Source organism: Equus caballus, chromosome 16, assembly GCF_041296265.1.
Source record: "Equus caballus isolate H_3958 breed thoroughbred chromosome 16, TB-T2T, whole genome shotgun sequence".
Classification (NCBI taxonomy): Eukaryota; Metazoa; Chordata; class Mammalia; order Perissodactyla; family Equidae; genus Equus; species Equus caballus.
Genome location: NC_091699.1, coordinates 88,613,118 through 88,630,813, shown reverse-complemented (window position 1 = coordinate 88,630,813; position 17,696 = coordinate 88,613,118). Strand labels below are relative to the sequence as shown.

At 42.2% G+C, this 17,696-nt stretch overlaps 1 protein-coding gene and 1 long non-coding RNA gene across 5 annotated transcripts in view; one reads left to right on the top strand and one right to left on the bottom strand.

Annotated features, from left to right (window-relative positions):
- The window catches only part of SLC9A9 (solute carrier family 9 member A9), a 510,485-nt gene that overhangs the window by 383,306 nt on the left and 109,483 nt on the right, over positions 1-17,696 (top strand).
- Positions 10,047-16,756, bottom strand: LOC138918265 (uncharacterized). Its single transcript, XR_011427383.1, has 3 exons — positions 16,588-16,756; positions 12,235-12,372; positions 10,047-11,198 (listed from the first exon to the last, which is right to left on the bottom strand). It is a non-coding gene; the product is annotated as an uncharacterized lncRNA (long non-coding RNA).

Here is a 17,696-nt window from a genome sequence, read left to right as displayed (position 1 = left end):
TTCCTAGTTAAATATGCTAGGATGATGCTCTATGATGCTAATTCTGCAAAACAGGTTCTATTACTCTTTCTTTATAGATGAATAAACTAGGATTTGTAGAAGGGATGATTCTTGTCTATGGTCACACAGCTAAAAGGAATGAGGCCAAACTTCAAACCTGGGTTATCCTGGTTCCAAAACCATCAGCTGTCCTAGCACACCCCTGTGCCTAACGTGTGAAACACATGAATGCAGGAGTACTTCAGGTGGTACAATGATGAAAGTTAAATTTTTTTTAAGTTATACATTTATGTTTAACCCCTAGTACACTAGAAAAAAGTACTCATCCCTATTTACCATCTAGACCCAATGAACCTTTATTTTTTATACTTTAATACATTTTACAAATGATTTTCAGAACAATAAAAGGATAGTGAAAAGCAACTTTATTCAAAATTTTAGTAAGAACATGGATACATCAAACACAGTTTTTTTGTTATATATTCTCTCTCTCCCTAGATACATGAGAGAGAAAAGTCTGAAAGGGGCAACATCCTCTGAGTTCAGTTAATTGCTTGTCAACTGTCACGCATGTACCTAGAACCTATTCAATTGTAAATACTTATTCCAGACTTCAAATACATCGCTGAGGTTCTAGCTTATCATTACTCATTGATCTTCTTGCACTTACATCATCAAAATGAAAAACTTAAAGATTTTTTTGGAACTTTCGGTTGATTATAATTTTGTTGAAGAGATGGCCATGTTTTTAGTTCCACATTACAAAACATTTCCATTTTAGATTTACAAATAGCAATTATAATAATGTCTATTGAATTGTTTTAGTTTTCTTCCATTCATCTTTGTGTACATACCTGATTCAGCATTTGTCTACTTACAAATCATATCAAGTAATTTTTGCACAAAAACATCTTAAAGGTAAAAGAATAATGGATATGCCCTTTTAGAAACATGGGATAATCCAAATTGTTTTTGCAAGATATTACATGATAATGTTCTTCCTGTTCAGTGACTAAATGGATGAAAATGTCATATTTGCTTTGTGGTCTTAGAATTATATTTGTCACTCATGGATTCTTGAGTTTAAAACAACTCATCTAGGATATTGTTATCTGAAGAGCTGCAGCCTAAGATTTTGCTAATACAATCAATTTGACCGTTATCCTTACAGTATAGAGTTTTGCTGTCTCTTTACATTTGGTTTCTCATTTGTCTAATAATTGTGAAATGTCTTCTATTGTAAATTTTATTCTTTTTGTTATTATGGGTGAAAAATGAAAAAATTCTGAATTCTCAATTGTGTCCAATGAAAGCTAAAAGTAGACTAGAAAGAGAGTGTCTCCTGTCTTCTTTTACACTTTTTTGACAAGTGATGCAATACTTTGGGCAACATAATAAAAAAACTGAAGGATGATAAAATGATGACTCATTTCGCTATTGTACCTAGATGATCCTATCAGTCTTCTTATTTTCTTATTATTTTAGTATTTTTTAGCATCATTGGGAATAATGAGTAATGAGGAAATAGTTTCCAGGATGATAAAACAGCAAAACTTTTCAAGATAGATGAAAATTAAGATCACTAAGATTTTATAATATATCTTAGATGTTTTAAAAGATCTAATGGACCTTTGTGGTAATTATAGGAAAAAAATAGTATTATTTCATTTTTTTAAATAAGTAAGATTTCTTTTTGTGCTTTGGTAGACTTGTAAGAAGTAATTCAAAAAGTGGTGAAATATCAACACTTACAAATAGAACTACTCAAAAAATAAACTCAAAAACTAAAACTAAGTTCAATGAATCCTGATGGTGTACTGAGGTTTAAGGGGGTATTAAAATATATAGCTAGCATATTAAACCATGACTTCATAGATAATATTGCTTAAGATAAACTAAGCTTGTAAAATATCGGTTGAGCCAAACTTCCAAAATGGAAATAGACCTCAGGTCATTTGTCCAGGCAAGACTCTAAAAAAACTAACCAAAAAAATAGAAACATTAACAAGTCTCGGGAGTGGGAAAGGGGACTAATCAGAATCCAGAATTGCTACAACATATATCCATAATGTCCAGTTTTCAACAAAACAGTTGAAACGTGGAAAGAAACAGGATAGTGTGACCTTTGCATAGGAAGACAACAACAACCAAGCAATATAAATGGCATTTGAGGGGCCCCAAATGAAGGAGACAAGGACTTCAAAGTAGCTGTGATAAATATGTTCAAACAACTAACTGAAACCATGTTTAAAGAATTAAAGGAAAGCATAATAACAATGAATCCTCAGATAGGGAATATCAATAAGGAGATAGAAATTATATTAACAAATGGAAATTCCTAAGTTGAAAAGTACAATAGCTGAAATGGAAAAGTCTCCAGAGGGGTTCAACTGTAGATCTGAGGTGGAAGAAGAAAGAATCAGCAACCTTAATAGATTATTAGAAATTATACAATCTGAAGAACTAAAGAAAAGAAAAAATTGAGGAAAAATGACCAGATCCTCTGAGACACCATTAAGCACACCAACATGCACATAATGAGAGCACCAGAAGGAGAGGAAAGAATGGTGAAGGAAAAATATTCAAAGAAATAATGGTTGAAAATTTCTCAAATATGATGAGAAACATTAACCTACACATTCGAGTTCAATGAACTCCAAGTAGGAAAAACCAAAAAAGAGCCATATCTAGACATATCACAGTCAAAATGTTGAAAGTCAGAGACAAAGAGAAAACCTTGAAAGCAGTAGAGAAAAATGAGTCATCACATAGAAAAGAATCCCAATAACATTAACAGCTGACTTCTCTTTTTTTTTAAAGATTGGCACTTGAGCCAAAATCTGTCACCAATCTTCTTTTTTTCTTCATCTTCTTCTCCCCAAAGCCCCTCAGTACATAGCTGTATATTCTAGTTGAGAGTACCTCTGGTTGTGCTATGTGGGACACCGCCCCAGCATGGCCTGATAAGTGATGCCATGTCCATGCCCAGGATCCAAACCAGTGAAACCCTGGGCCGCTGGAGCAGAGTGCATGAACTTAAACATTCAGCCAAGGGGCCAGCCCCAGTAACTGACTTCTTATCAGAAACAATGGAGTCCAAATGGTAGTGGATAACATATTTAAAATGCTTCAAGAAAAAACTGTTGAGCAAGAACACCATATCCTTCAAAAATGAAGAAAACTTAAAGACATTCCAAAATAAACAAAGACTGAAAGAATTTGTAGCTAGTAGTCCTGCCTCACAAAAAATACTAAAGGAATTCTTCAAGCTGAAAATAAGTGACACTAGACTGTAATTTAATCCATATGAGAAACAAAAAGTGCTGGCAAAAGGAATTATATATTAACTATAAGAGACAGCATAATTATACATTTCTTTTCCTTTCTTCTCTTAATTCAAAAACAACAGGATAAAGCAATATCTATGAAATTGAATTGTGGAGCCTGTAACATATAGTGATATATATTTGACAATGACAATACAAAGGGGAGAAGAAGGAAGGAAGCTACAAGGAAGCAAGCAAGGAAGTGACATGAGATGGTAACTTGAGTCCACAAGAAGAAATGAAGAGTACCAGAAATGGTAAATGAAAAGATGAATATACAAACCTTATGGAGGCTGGCCTGGTGGCATAGTGGTTAAGTGCGTATGCTCTGCTTTGTCAGCCAGGGGTTTGCAGCTTCAGAGCCTGGGTGCAGACCTAGCACCTCTTGTCAAGCCACGCTGTGGCAGCATCCCACATAAAGTAGAGGAAGACTGGCACAGATGTTAGCTCAGTGACAATCTTCCTCAAGCAAAAAGAAGAAGATTGGCAACAGATGTCACCAGGGCCAATCTGGGCCAAGCTCAGGGCCAATCTCCTTCATAAAAAAAAGAAAAAAAATGTCATGATTATATTTTTCTGCTTTCTTCTTAGTTTCTTAAAAACACATAAGATTATATAAAGCAACAATTATAACACCATATTTGTGGGTTTGTAACATATATAGATGTAATATATATCACATTAATAGTACAAAGAAGGAGGAAGAGAATAGAGTGGAACAAATTTTCTATTCCTCTGTGGAATTAATTTAGTATAAATCTGAAGTTGAGTCTGATAAATTAAGATGTGTATTGTAATCTCTAGAGCAACCACTAAGAAAATAACTCAAAAAATATATTTAAAAAGTCATTAATGAAAGGGCCAGCCCAGAGCTGCAGTAGTTAAGTTTGTGCCCTCTGCTTCAGTGACCCAGAATTCAAGGGGTTTGGATCCCAGGCATGGACCTACACACTGCTCATCAAGCCGTGCTGAGGTGGCAGCCCACATACAAAACAGAGGAAGATTGGCACAGATGTTAGCTCAGTGACAATCTTCCTCAAGCAAAAAGAGGAAGATTGGCAACAGATGTTAGCTCAGGGCCAATCTTCTTCATCAAAAAAAGAAAAAAGTCATTAAAGGAATTAAAATGGTACATAGAAAATATCCATTTAATACCAAAAAAAGGCAGTAAAAGTAGAACAGAAGAATAAAAAATACATGAGACATAAAGAAAGCAAATAGCAAAATGGCAGAAGTAAATCTGACTATATCAATAATAACATTAAATGTTAATGAACTAAACAATCTAATCAAAAGGCAGAGATTATCAAACTAGATTTTAAAAAAATAGAAAACAAGATACAACTAGATTCAAAGATACAAATAGGCTAAAAGGCAAAAGATTGAAAAAAACATACCATGGAAACAGTAATTGTAAGAGAACTGGAGAAGTATGTTAATTGCAGATAAAATGGACTGTGACACGTACACACAGACACACGTTGCCAGAGGCTCTTTTATAATGATAAAAAGAGTCAATTCATTAGGAAGATATAACAATTATAAACACATGTTCTTAACAACAAGGCCCCAGACTGGAAAAAAGAAAAGTTAATTTAAAGAAAAATTATTAAAGAAATAATTGTACAAGTGGCTTTCAATTATATAAAAAAATCACACAGGTGCTATGTCAGTTACTAGAGTTTGAGAAATACCACATGACACCACACTACCCCCATCTTGTTTTCAAATTTTAAATTCACTCTCCACTGCCATATACTGACATCTTTGGCAATAAGTACCTTCCACTAATTTCTTCATTTTAATCTTCCCTTCTCCTAAAAGTCCATTCTCACCAAAGGATGAAAAAGATTTTATAATCTCCCCCATCATTATTCATGGGTATTTTTTAAAGATAGGCAGCCTACAAAGTTGAAAGGAAACAACCTCAATTTAAAAACTGGTTTAAAATTTGGTTCTATTACTTTACTACCTAATGACCTCTGCCAAGTAACTTCTGCCAAGTAAAATCTAGGGGTCTTCGCATTCTCATCTTTAAAATGATGTGGTGAGACAAGATGGTCTGAGGTCCTTTCTGAGCCTGATGTGAACTGTTGCCACCAAGCTCACCATGAGAAAGGTCAGCAGGATCTAGACGCTCAGTCTGACCTGGTGACATCCACCTCACTCCTTCATTAGAGTACAATTTCAGCGTCTAGAAAGACTTCTGAGAACTCAATATTTCTACAGAATTTAGTAGTTTAAGCTGGAGCATTTAATAAAGTACATTTTGTCTTTGGGTGTAATAAGTGGATTCCGTTCTAGAACACTTTCATTCCTCCTGTGTAGGTCCTCCTGTGTCTGTGCTGTGGTATGATTTACACTCCTAACATCTGCAGTTGGCAGACGCCAAAACCGATATAGGAATTGCCTGTGGAAACCTGCCCCAGCCCAGGGCTGGAGCAGTTGAGGTCAAGTGGGGCATGAATATTCAGGCACCCTAGAGAACAGTTAAAAACACAATTCTAACTTTTCAGGCTGGAAACAAAACTCTGTTTAAGATTTGTTTATTATATTCAGGAGTTCCTTAAGAAATTTCAATTGCCTATAAACTTGAAGCTTCCAGTTCAAGTGAGACCTTTCTGCAGCCGAGTGCTACAGATGTGAAACTTTCTATATTTTATAGAAAATTTCAGGCAGGAAACAAGTGGTACATTCAAACTGAGTCATTTAAAGAAAGTTAATAAAGGGAATATTTACAAAGATATGGGCTGATCTAAGCAGACCAATAAGGGATCATGCAGTAGCCCGGGGCTGGAATCAGTGGAGAGCAGTTACTACCCATTACCCAAGAGGACAGGGAGAAGGGTATTGACCAGCACCCAGAGAGAGTGGCTGGATAGAGAAGGCTGCCGATTAGGAGCTGAGGCTTCGGCAGAGGGACACAGACCACCATGGTGCCCTGGCAGGGTGGGAGCCTGAGGAATAAATACCCTGTTTTTGCTCTCCTCCCTCCTTCCAATATTCTGCCAGTGCTTCCCTGTGGCCAAAACCAATCTGAAGTCAGAGGGCAAGAGAGTGCAGTTGATGCTGTTGACACTGTGAGCACCCGGAGCCCAGGACAGTGTGGAGAAAGAAGGAGAGCGCACAGAGAGGAGCAACTGGAAAATGTCACACAGTTCCCAAAGATCCAGGGGCAGGGCAGCAAAAACGATTGTGAGGTGATTTCACCCAAGGTCAGGCCAAGGGTGGGCAAACAAGGCACTAGGATGCAAAATTTGAGGAGGGTCATCTAAGGATCAGGCAAAGGCTCAGCACATTCACAAGCTGGAGAGAGGCTGCCTGGCTTGCCTCGCCTCATCCGAGCCCTGATTTCACCCAGAGACTTAAGAGTTGTTGGCAATAGAATTTAGAGAGGGGATGTATCGCCTTTTAATCTGTAAGCATAAGAAGAATATTTGTTAAAAGATTTAAAAACATCTCCTTGGGCTTTTTCCCCAAGGATCAGGCAGATAATAAACTATTCACACATGAGCTGTGCAGAGGCTAGTGTGCTTCATGGTCTGGCATTGTTCTCGAAGACTGGATTTTGATCATTTTGTGTGGGTGTGTCATTGATTCCAACTGCACATTTTTTCACACCTTAACATTTCTGAAGTCAAGCTGTGTCTTATAATCAATGGTGTCAGAAATACTATGATAGTACTTTTCTTTTTAGGGGTACCTAAAGTAATAGCGTGCCTCATAATTGATGGCATCTTTGATTTGATGAAATTCAGCATAAGTACTTTGAGGATGTATCTGGGTTTAACACATTTCTTGTATCTATCACAAAATCTAGCATGTAATAATGATAATGGTGCGTCCTCAACCAGGATTTCATGAATGAATGAATGAATGAATGAGGGAGGGAAGAGGGAATGAATGAATGAGGGAGGGAAGAGGGAATGAATGAAAGCATCCATCTGTCCTAGCTGATATTTACTTTTAGGGCTTGGATAGTGTGGTGTCAGGAAAAATATCAGTTCTTAGACAACAGTTGTTTAAGCTCTCATGATGATCTTCTGGAATGATAGACTGAAGAATCCTGAATGTTGCATTAGCTGTGAGCATTCACTTAACTCTCATTATTTCATTTTCTACCAATTTGATGCTAATTCTGTTCCCATGCTGTGCATTTTCTCTAGTCTTCATGATCATTTGAAAACCTGTTTTAAAGCAGATTTTTACCCATTCTTTTCATCTTCCTCTTTCTCATCTACTTTAAGATAACTTCTTCCCACTGGCATTTTCATTAATTCTTGACTCACACCCCTGATTTTAACCCTTTGATTCTGGAATCAAGGTTCAGTCTTCAGTGTAATTCTAGCGTTAACCATGAATTCTTTTACTTTTTGAAGTTTACACATTTGATTTCGTTTTAACATAGTCCTGCATGCAAGCTTGCACCTCAGCTTCATCGCTAATGGCAACTGTTCGGCCAAAGAAAAACATTACTTTTCAAGTGATTTGCTTAAATCCCTCTAAGCAAGGAACTAAAATTATTTTCTTCTCTTTTGATGAGTCAGGCAATAGTAGCCTCCTAGCTTATCCATTATCTCTTCCTGTCAGTTTCCCTTTTAAAATTAAGATACTGTTTCATTTCTAGCAAAAAGAAAAATACTACCATATTAACACTGGTATTTCTGACTTAACTCTCTTCTGGGAATAAGGAAGAAGTTTTTTCATTAAAAAAGTAAATATATGTATATCACAAAGCTGGGTATTAATTATTAATAGTATCACATGGCCTTACAAAGTATTAACCACCCCAAAGGAGAGTAAGATTTCAGTTAGTTTGTAGGGCTTATGAATCACAATCTATTTCCAATTGTGGGCTTAAATAATGGTTTTGGCAACCATTATTTATCCCAAAGCTGTTTTAACTTCAATTTTGGTGATTTATTAGTGTTGGTGAAGCAATTTTCTTTGGCTATGTTTTCATGTTTTAAGTCCACGTGGCTAATAATTCTGTACCGTCTTCAGGATATTGGTGATGGATAGCCAGGAGCAACAGATTTACTGGTGCAAAATTATTACAGAACCCAGTCGCAAGTGCTTTTTAATGGCTAACTTAAAGAAATGGGTTATAAATCTTTCATTTTTTATCTTTAATTACTAAAATACATGGTGTTACAGTGATAACTTCAGATCCTCTTCCCAACCTCCATGTGCTTTCAGTAATACATGAATATTACCTAGCGCATATTCTAGCACCCCATAAGCACTCAATATATGTTAGCTGCCACTATTAGATAAACCTCTCCAGCTGCCTTTTCACCCTCTGCCTCCCTTCCTTCCATGCTCCATGTGCCCTCTCTCGATACCTTGATGCCCCTTTGCCCTTGGGCTTTTGTTTTCCTCTTTCTGCTCTCAGGAATAAGTCTGATTCAGTTACTTGTACCTTGTGTGAATATAAGCCCAAATATTACCTCTACCAAGTCCTTGTCTTTAGGTCTACTTTTCAGTGAGGAATGAAGCACTTTCTCCTGTGCTAAGGAAGTTCAGGAGTTAGAAGTTAAAGAAAGTCATGATTTGGGGAGATTGCTTTCTCAAAACGTCTTGTAGATCACCCGCCCTACTAACAGGTGAAGTCATTTGGGGATGGACAGTTCAGAGCCATCCATTGGAATTGTACCTTTCACATCAGTTGCGCTATGGGTAAACATCCATCAGTTTTGCCAAGTTTTGTCGTTCTCCTCTTAGGGTTATTTCCAGGATGTCATTTCACATAAATGTCTCCTGGTCATCATTTACTTTGACTGGTTCAACTTTTCTCCCAGATGATTGCGTAGAGGAAGTTTATGAACCATAACTATATGTATGTTCTATGTATTTTCCCCTCAGTGTCAAAGTCCATTCTTGACTTTTGTGGGTGATTTCTCAGGGGGAGAACATGCTCCTTGCATCAAGAGAACACATTCCCATCCAGGCTCCTTCTCACTGAAGCCTGGGCACGTCGACGAGCAGCAATGTGAAGACTTGCTCTGAGATAGCCCTTCCGACCCGCACTGCACGCCAAGAGTGCTCCTGAATGGAGAGCTGGGGCTAGACCACAGCCCCACCTGGAGTCCCTTATCGCTTGGGATGGTTTGGAGTGGGAGGAGGGGGTGCACTTCTGATATTGTCACAGGAGTCTGTCTGTTTGACCCTGAAGTCACCACGAGAGTTTCCAGGTTGTAAGATTTCCACTCTCACTCAGACCCCTGACAGTCTGGGATTTATTTTCTGCCACTTTTGGTCTCACATCAACATGTAAAGCAGACTCCTACAACCACTTTGTATTCAGTAGTAAACTCTCTCTTTTTCCTCATACAACATCTTCAGTTTGACATGGCGAAGATGCCCCACCTGGTTACACACTAGAATTTAAACAAGCTAATGCACTTGAAAGGATAGTTTTTCTGGGGACATGCACGTGGCTTTGATGAATCCCTAATTGCCCAGGCAGGGCACCCAGAGTGAAGACTTAGGGAAGAAAGGCCAGCCATCTTGATAAGCTATTACATCTGTCTTCCCACCAAAAGGTGTCAGTGTGTGTGTGGCTTAGGTCAAAAGAAATTAGTCTGCACACTCAGTCTCAATCTGGTTTCTAATTGGCTCTTATCTGTAGCCTGAAATTAGCTTACATCTTGGCAGAACTAAACACTCCAAACTCAGGGGAAGTTTTGCCAAACTTAAAGAACAGAGTGTAGACCTGCATTTGTGTCTGAGACATGTGCTCGTTTATTGGTGTTTATTTCTCAAAGAACATAATGTTTTCAGCACACTTACGTGTTCCCAAATGTATTCCTACATTGTCAGAGATTGTAAACACCAGCCCCATGGCCCATCATCTCCACAGCCAGAGTACACCTACTCTTCTTAGTCTTTACTGTCAATAAGCCTCCGCTGAACCAGAAGTCGCAAGGAAAATCAACTTTAGGATCAGATGAGGAAGGGCAAAACAGAACTCTTATGCTGGAGATGGTCACAGTCACATCTTCACTCAGAAGGCCCTAAGTAGCAAAGACAGCATCAACGGCCACCACAAGAACGGCAGCTACTTCTCCTGAGCACTTTCTGGGTGTAGTCCTGTGCCGAGCTCCTTACATGCATTATCTCTAAACAACCCTGTGAGATAGTTACTATTCATATTCCATTTTATGGAAAAGGAAACTGAGGCACAGCTTCTTGCCTGTAGTCATACAAGTAAATGATGGGACCAACTTGTCAGGGTGTCTAACTCGATGATTATGCTACGTGCCTCTTGTTAGTTGTTACTTAGTATTTTCAGTAAACTGGGTCAGCAAAGAGTTAAAGAGAGACTAGACTTTTCTTTAGTCTGATCAGCCTGACAGTGACCCATGGAATCGGTTCCACATCCATAATTCGTGGGAGAAAAACAACGTCATGTGGCAAGGCTCAGGATACCAGGACAGGAATGTCACATGAACCTGTGATCCAGCCATTTTCAGTTTGGTAATCAGCCAAGTCCCAGGGGTGGGAAAGTGTAACCAAACAGAGCATACAGGAGACCAACAGAAGACAGTGTGTCCATACACTCATGGAAACCCAGAGGAGTGGCTCTACCCTCAGCAGCATCCCCAGACTTGTATCTTCCTCTTCTAGGGGAGTCCACAGGCACATCACATGCTTCAGGTCCCCAAATTATGAAACCTCCCTTTCTTCCTTCACTTCATTGGCAGATATGCCATCTTATCACTCCCCGGATTCAAAATCAGAGTTGCCTCTGAGTAACACATTTACCTTTGTGCCCTAAAACCAGTCTTCTCATAGAGGTGTAGCATCATCTACCCAGTCGCTGATCAAGGGACTCACTCTCACGCCGCTGATGTGAGCCATCATCCTTCGCTTGAAAGCAAACAAGAAACGGGAGGACTGTTGCTTTTCCTGATATTGAGCCCACATTGACTGTATTTGAGTAACCCCAATGTGCTGCTGTCCCGTATAGTGCCAATGAACCCAAACTGAAATTTTCCTGTATCTACTGCCACAGCCTTCTTCCAGAAAATGTTCACCACTCTCCCAAGATCATGGTAAATTACTCTGCTAAGCCTCTTTCCTGCCAGTCTCTCTGTAGCCCTTCTTAAATAAGATGCTGGACTGTCTTCAAATACTGAATGGGACACATCCTTCTCTAGCTTCCGGGAAGGCTCCCAGTCCGTGGGTCTTGGCCTTGAAACACCCATTATCCTTCCTTCATTCCTTGGACTTTATTGTTTGGTCTCAACCTTCACTTCAGACAAGCAAATAGCCAAAGCTCTTAAGGAGGAGGGGCTGTTTTTCTTGAGCTGATAAGACTGTAGAGAACTGACCTTGCTATACTCATAATAGAAATGCTCAGACTCCACTGACCCTGAGCTTCCGGCCCATCTTCCTAATAGGATGGAGCTCGCGAAGATTCCCACACATATTTCTCTTGTAATATGGTTACCGGCAGGGGTGAACCATTCAGATGTCCCTGAGTAGAAACTCAGAAACATCTCAATACTTGCCTCTCCTTCACTTTACAGTCGGTCTGTCCACCACCACTACCCTTCCACGTGCACATCTCTCAAATCTATCTCTTCTCCACCACTGCTATCTTAGTTTAGACTCTAATGGCATCTTGATTGGACTATTGCAGTAGTCTACTAAATGCCCACCATGCCTCCAGTTTCTTAATATCACAATTTTGCCACTAGTGATTTTTCTAGAGTGTAAATCTAATTATTTCAACTCCTACTGCTACAGGGGGAAAAAAGCACACACACACACACACACTTTCCTAAGCTTAGCATTCAAGATCCTGTATAATTTGGCCTCAAATTACTTTCTGATCTCACCTAAAACAACTCTGCCCACCTCAACATGCATAACCCTCACTGTCTAACCACATATTACTTACCCCATCAATAGTTGAGAAAACTGAGGTTTAGAGGCTGAGTAATTTGTCCCGAAGTTACAAATGCAGTCGGTGATAGAAGTGAGATTTGAACCCGTCCAGCCCGGATCCAGGGTCCCAGCTCTTAGCTACTGTACCACACTGAAATAACGAATAAAACGAGGGGAGTTTTTCAGCTTACTATAGTTCATTTTCTTATTTCCCCAACACAAATTTAAAATATTTGAATGATTAATTATTTCCGATTAATTTTGGTCATACTCAAGCTCCACTGATATTCATTCGAATCCTATGGGGTGGGGGTGGGGTGAAGTACCAGATTTGGGTCCCTGTGTGATGTTCTCAAGGCTACACGACAGTCCCCAACCTCAGCGGGTGACTTTCAAACTCCTCCATTGTCTTGCTGTATTTGTGTGCTCAATATCCAGTCACTCTTCCTTTACTGAAAATGTCATTTTTTACACGTGGCCATCAAATACAGTTCTTAGAAGAAATGGTTTCTCCTCCGCCACCACCCAGCCCCTGTCAGCAGGGGCTTGAAAGAACCCAAACCGCACCTAAGACTATTGGAACTCACACAATGAGACTAAGCCCTAGCAGTATTTCCGTGCCTTTCCGGAGGTGCTAAGTGATAAGGATCAGAATGGATTTCGTTAGCTTTAATGGGAGAAGTGAGCCTTTTGTTAGTTACTTATCTTGCTTCCCCTCTAAGAAAAACCCACCTTTGGAGCGTTCTTTCTGGCCATGATTGGATATGGGAGCATCCTGAGGTTTCAATAAGTCTAATAACACTCACGCAAGAATGGAGGTGCGATGGAAGGGGGTGCGTTATGGTGCACAGAGTGCTTTGCTCTAAAATGGAGCTGGCCGCTCGCTATGAACGAGGACCCTGGAACGAGCTGCTCCGGGGCACAGCTGGCAGTGTGTGCAGAGCTCGCTTCCATTTTCATTTGAATACCGCAGAGGAAGCGCCCAACTTGCTTAAAATTAAAAGGTACATCAAGAATGCAAAACCCAATATAAAATTTTAACCAGCTTTTTTAGTTGCTTTTTAATCCTTTGCTGGTTCATCATTTCTCTATATTTTTAGAAGTTTTCTTGGGCTGTGTGGTTGTTCATCCATCCGCCCTTGGCTTCCCCTTCTAAGGCCGCAGGCCCTTTATAATGACTTATGCACCAGCTGCGCCTGTTCCTTACGCAAATGCGTGTTTCCTCTCCCCCTTCCTTCTCTGTGCTCTCTTTCTGATCAGTCCTACCCAATCCCTCTCTTGTCCTTCCTCAGACACTTTCCTTTCCTTCTTTGTTGCCCTCTCACCCCGCTAGCCTACCAGTAAATTGTAAATAAATTCCACTCTAGGAAGCTTAGCCCTCCTTCAACAGAAATGACATTTTCCTATGAAATCAGAAATCTCTGCCATACACTGGCCACTCCCTGTGGCCCAGTTGTAGCTGTTACTGTTGCCTAGTGCAGATCTGAGGACTAGGAAAATTGCTCTCTGACCTCAGTGAGCGGTGAGCATGGCAGGACCGAGCTCTGGGCCCACTGTTAAACAAACAAAAAGCACTGATAATGATAAAAATAATAACATGGACAATAACTGCTAATACTTCCTGAGAGCTTACTAGGTACCAGTTCCTAAGCTGTCCGCTTTACAAGTATTTCCTTGTTTCATCCTCACCACAACCCGGGAGGCAGGTTCTGTTTTTATCCTCACTGTACTAACAAGGAAACTGAGGCACAGTGAGTGATGCAGTCACACAGCAGTGAGCGGCTCTTCACAGCTGCCTTTCCCCGAGCCCTCAACAACCGCAGGGTGGTCCTGAGTCCTGGGATGCCAGCTAGAGCTGCAATATGGTGAAGAGCACAGGCTTGCCCTGCACGGCTGGGTACAGTCAGACCGGTGAACACAGAGGAGGCCTGGGGCGCCATGGCCAGAGCAGGGTGATCACAGGTGCCACATCAGGGCCAGGTCTGGAGCAGAGAACAGAGTTGGAGGTGTACAGCTACTTGCAGTCCAAGTCAGCAAGAACTTTAAGTGATGGGGGATCTGAACCAAGTTAGGGCAACAAGATGGGTGGTCCACGTGGTGATCAGAAGAGGAGGGCATTAGTGGGAAGTTCAGGAAAGGTGGCTGGGCATCCCAGGTGCCCAGTACTGGCCAGGATGGCCCAGATCACCAGCTGGAGTTTGGAGGGAGGGGTTTCAGTTGATGGGAGAGGCACTGACAGATCCGAGCAGGGCCAGAGCTCGGGGACCATACTGAGTACTGGGCTCAGAAACACAGACAGGTGCAGTTCCAACCCTGGCACACTGTGTGCGGATCAGACGAGCAGAAAGCGTGGCTGTATGCTGTGGGGAAGGTGCTAAGAGCCTTGGATAACACAGAGCTTGGACTTCATCCCATCCGCCTGTGATCTCACCTGGGCGCTGCTGTATACACACATGGCACCACAAGCCGGATGACATCGTGTCTTCTTTCTAATAATCTCTCAAGAACCCATAGTGTGTAAATGATCTTTCATGCATAGAAGTGAGTGGATTCAAGGTTAACCCTAAAAGAATGTCACTTTCACATTCTGACTTGCTTTCTTAAAGAGGAGAGTAAGAGATACAGATGCAGCTGGCATGTTGGCTTAACCCTGGGGGTGCTGCGTGAATGTGCCATGCATGCTGATATCAGTTTCTGTATCACAATCGAGAAAAGGCAGAAAGTGGCCCTCGGAGGCATGGGGAGTTGCCCAGGGGGTGTGCGGGGGAGGTGGGGCAGAGAACAACTGCGTTTTCTTGTAAGCCCTTCTATAAGATTTCAATTTTATTATTTTGTTGTGTGTATGTGTGTGTATTATAAACTTGAAAAGAAAAAAAGTATTAAATTCGACTATGAGGTTATCGGTCCCATACTGAATTAAAAGCGGGGACACATAGAGAGAACATGCAACAATCGTTGCAGGCAAGAAAGCAAGGCCATCTAACTGGCAGATACAGGAATTTCAGAAAGAAAAAGCATAGCAGCCGGGGACCATTTAATGTGGGCCTGAAGAGGCTCGTGTACGTCCAAGAAGTCATTATAACACGGCAACGGTGAGATTTTATGGGGCCGGTGGTGATACTGAGACCTCGAGTAATGAGCAAGGTATCCCCATCACACTCTGTTTAAGGCAGGGAGCCAGATCTCAGCAAGATTTTTATCAAAAGGAGCTAAAATCATAAGTGAAGGAGGCATCGTTTTTATGTGCCTTTCCTTCATAGCGCTTAAACTAGAGCACGTTTTTTTTTTAGACTTTTCTAATTAGATCTGCCAAATCGTATGCCCTGTGAGGGCAGGGACTACGTCTGTTTTGTTCACCCCAGCTGCCCCAGAAGGGAAATAACTTTCACAGGGTTTCTCTTTCCTCAAGCCACTTGAGATGTTTAGTCTGCTCCAGGCCAAGCAGGCTGCAAACCCGGCCCCAGGAGCAGACCCCAACCTTCCTGAGACGGAGGAGGGAGGAGGCACGTGTTTGCTCCCAGTAGAGCAGCATCACGTCGCAGGCCTCCGAGGTGCTTTTCACGGAGTCCCGCACAAAACTGAAGAACCTAATCCGCTGCCGTCATTGCTCAGCTCCATCTGGCTGCTGGAATAATTGAAACTAGAAACGTTTGCTTTGATCGCTGCTGGGGAGGAAAGCTTAAATTTTAGTGGAAAACCTCACTACTGCCTCAAACTTTAAACGTAGGGTGGCTTGTGAAACCTGATTTCTGTTCTCGCCAGTTTTCTACACAGATAACTAGAAAAAGGCTCTAAACAGATGCAGCTACTTCTGGACCCTCAGTTCAATTCACGGCCTCCAAGGTGCCCGGTAGCCCCTGGTGGGGGGAGGGGCGGATCTAGGCTCACCCAGTAACAGAGGCTCCTAGGGGCTCCCAGCGTCAGCTGGTGCACTCAGCTTCACCCGAGGCTTGAGGGTGGCCCAGCTCCTGAGAGAGGGGGCCGGGGGCCTCAACTCTTGGACCCCATTGTTCACAGGATCTGGACTCAGGCCAGTGGCACCCCAAGGTCACTGCCTGGACCCACCTCGGGAGGCTGGGCCTTAACTCCCCCTCCACTCTCTCTCCCCTTCCGCTTCCTCCTTTCCTTCCTCCTCTCACCTCCTGCATCCTTCCAGCCTCCCTCCCCCCTTCACTTCCCCTTCTTATTCTCCTCCCTGCCACCTTCTCCCCCTCCCTACCCTCTCTCTTTTTCTCTTTCCTCCCCCTCCTCCTTTCCCTCCCTCCTCCCTTCCTTCTCACCCTCCAACTTCAGTGAAATAGATCAAATAGCTCTTTCTACTCTAAGGAATCAAAGGTTAGTCCCCACAGAGCCCCTTCCCAGTTACCTGAGGGCCAAAAGTTCAGCACGCAATGACTGGCTACCCACTCCAACCCCAGGGTTAGAGCGACGGGCTCTTCCGCCCAGAGGACACCCAGTGTCGAAGAATCAGAGGTATTTTAAGCAGCTGCCTCTCCACTGCTGCCACTTTCCTTTGACACGCTGACGGGTCTCCTGCCTTCCCTTCCCCCACCAGAGAACAGAACTACAACTACGAGGGGCCTGAAGAAGTGTTTACAGGAGCAGGAGCCCAAGGAAAGACTCTAAAGCTCTAGAAATTGTGCGTTCCCAGGAAAGGCCCTGGTGGAGCCTGAGCCAGGTGTCTGGGCGCCCCCCCCCCTCCACCCCCTTGCCCCCGACCCGGCCCCACCGCAGGCAGAGGCCCACTGTCCGGAGCAGAGGAAGTTCAAGCTCCAGGCCCCTCACTTGCTCTGGGCCTTCCAAGGCCCTGGGAAGAGCCCCAGCATCGTGTTCCCATGGTCCTGTGTTTTTGTAAGATTTGCAAAAGGAATATATTTAACCGCAGTGGGGTTGGATGGCCGTTTCTTTCCACTACAACTTCCCCTCTGTCATATGTCTCCTCTGGTCAGTTGGCCCTGGAGTGGCTTTGAGCATTTGGGGGGTCCGACAAAGGGGAAGCAGAACTGGGAATGCATTTAGTTTATATATAGTGGGATAGGTTTGTGTGGTCTGCAGTCACTTCTGTGCGTGGGCAGGTCACTGCTGGCCATCCCTGTGCAGGAGCAGCTTATAGCAATAGCGCCACAAGGCTGCATCAAAGATGGACATGTCTTAGAAGTCCATGGTTAGTGGAGGAAAACAAGGCTTAATTGCTCTGAGCCAGAAGCTGTCTGTGGAAAATTCTTTCAATCAGGAGATGTGTAAAATTCAAAGTGGAGGGTTCTGCTTTCATTGATGCCCCGTCAAGAGGGAAATTCAGTAACATTCTCAGTGACGCAGCATATATACTGATGAGCACACTGTGCGTTGTTTATGAGAATCTCACGAAATGAAATCTATCAGAAATTTTGGGTTTGAGGGCGTTAACTGGCCCCAGTACCTCGCATGGCAGGTGTGTCTGTGTGAGGAAGCAGGCTTGAATGACTCCCCGTTATC